Consider the following 1,985-nt stretch of genomic DNA (forward strand, 5'->3'; position numbering starts at 1 on the left):
CGGGGATTTGCCCGTTCCATATAACAAAAACCTCCAAAAAAAAAAAAAAAAAAAAAAGATCACTTCTTCCATAAAGGGTACTGTGAAGTTATTCCCCCAAAGTTAGTGCAAACTCAAGTGGAAGGGGAGCTACCCTCTGTAAGTGTGACTATTTTGGGGAAGAGGCATTTCTGACTCAGTCTTCTCAGCTGTACCTGGAGACCTGCATCCCAGCCCTGGGAGATGTTCTCTGTATTGCACAGTCGTACAGCTCAGAATAGTCCAGAACACAAAGGCATCTGGCTGGGTACACTCATGTGGAGGCCGAGTGCCCTTTCCTGAACCGATTTGAGGACTCGGTCTGTGATGTGGTAGACAGAGTCTTGAAACCACCTGCAGCCAGCATAGTGTACGATCTGAACCCAAACTTTAAACCCCCTAAACAGCCCTTGAAACAAATCAACTATTCAGATGCTGTAGTGTGGCTGACAGAGCACAATATAAAGAAAGAAGATGGAACGCTCTATGAATTTGGAGAAGATATCCCAGAAGCTCCTGAGAGACTGACAGACATCATTAGTGAACCAGGCTTGCTGTGTCGATTCCCTGTGGAGTCAAGTCCTACAAGCAGCGATGTCCTGAAGATTCCCGCCTTACTGAACCCGTCAACATGCTGATGCCCACTGCTAGTGAGGTTGTGGGAGGCTCCATGCACATCTGGGAGAGTGAAAGAACGCTGGCCAGTTAGAAAAGTGAAGGGATTGACCCCACTCCCTACTGGTACAGACCAGAGAAAGTACAGGGTCTGTCCTCATGGAGGACATGACTTGGGCTTGGAACAATTCTTAACTTTGATTCTGAATAGGTATCACATCCGAGATGTATGCTTATACCTTCGATTTGTCCAGCGCTGCAAGCCCTAACAGATGGCTCCTGAAATGTAAAGGGAAGAATATGGTTCAGGAAAGGAACAGCTGCCTCTTAAAAAATAATAATAATAATTTTTAAAAAGAAAAAAAAAAGTGGAATGGCCTTTTCTCTCTGGAAAAACTAAGTTATTATTACATAGTGAGGACTTCCAAGGATGTCAAAAACTACTTTTATTGCAGTAATATTATTGGCAGTATTGTTAACATAGTCACAAAGTCATAGGCATAGTAAAGTAAAATGCTGATTTTTAAATGTGTGTGATTTTAAAACAATGAATAAAAATTCATTTTGAAAGCAGGAGAGATCTAAGGAGAAATGGTTCAACCTCATTGCCTGTGACAAAGATTCTCTTTAACCGAACTCCACCAGGCTGATCTAATCTCTCTTCTTCACTGGCCCTGGGCCCTGGGCTTCTGTGTCCCCCTTTTTATTGTCCAATGTTAGCAAGAATCCTGCTGGGACAGCTTCGCCACAACCCCCACTCTAGATTATCTGGTCACTTTTGATATATTATTGGGTTTCTCACCCACTACCATACTCCTGGCCTGTCTTCAGCAAGAATCCTATTGTGTCAAGTTAGCCAGAATCCCCCATATCCCTGGTTTCCTCTTAGAAATTCCCTACCCACCAACACCCTCCCCACTCCTTGACTAAATTCCCACTTCTCCTTGTATTCACAGCAGAGTCCAACACTCTCCCCCCCATAGCATGCCAGTGGTCCCTTTACCTATTGAGTATTGAACTGAAAAAGACAACTGCAAATAAAAATTTATAAAGAAACTGGAATTTATTGATCTTACAAAGCTAGCACGATATGAGAATCAGACCCTGAGGCGTGCAGTCAGCCCCACCGGCACCACGGCCCAGTGAAAATGGCAACGTGTCTGCTGACCCTGGAAAAGCGAGGGCCTTTGATACTAGTAAGAGGGTTACAATCTAGGTAAGTCATTCTGAAAGAGTTTACACTGGACAGAGACAGCAGAGGACGGTCTCACGGAGATGGGGGAGGGGACAGACTGAATGAAGGCCCATTAGCAGAAGCGGTCTGCAGCACCTATTAGCAGTGCTGTCTGTTC

General features: G+C 44.5%; 1 pseudogene; it reads left to right on the forward strand.

Annotated features, from left to right (window-relative positions):
• LOC102485431 (asparagine--tRNA ligase, cytoplasmic-like) overlaps positions 1–902 on the forward strand; it is a 2,102-nt pseudogene extending 1,200 nt beyond the window's left edge.
• Positions 903–1,985: the final 1,083 nt, after the last annotated feature.

This window comes from Tupaia chinensis, unplaced genomic scaffold, assembly GCF_000334495.1.
Source record: "Tupaia chinensis unplaced genomic scaffold, TupChi_1.0 Scaffold143728_1, whole genome shotgun sequence".
Taxonomy (NCBI): domain Eukaryota; kingdom Metazoa; phylum Chordata; class Mammalia; order Scandentia; family Tupaiidae; genus Tupaia; species Tupaia belangeri.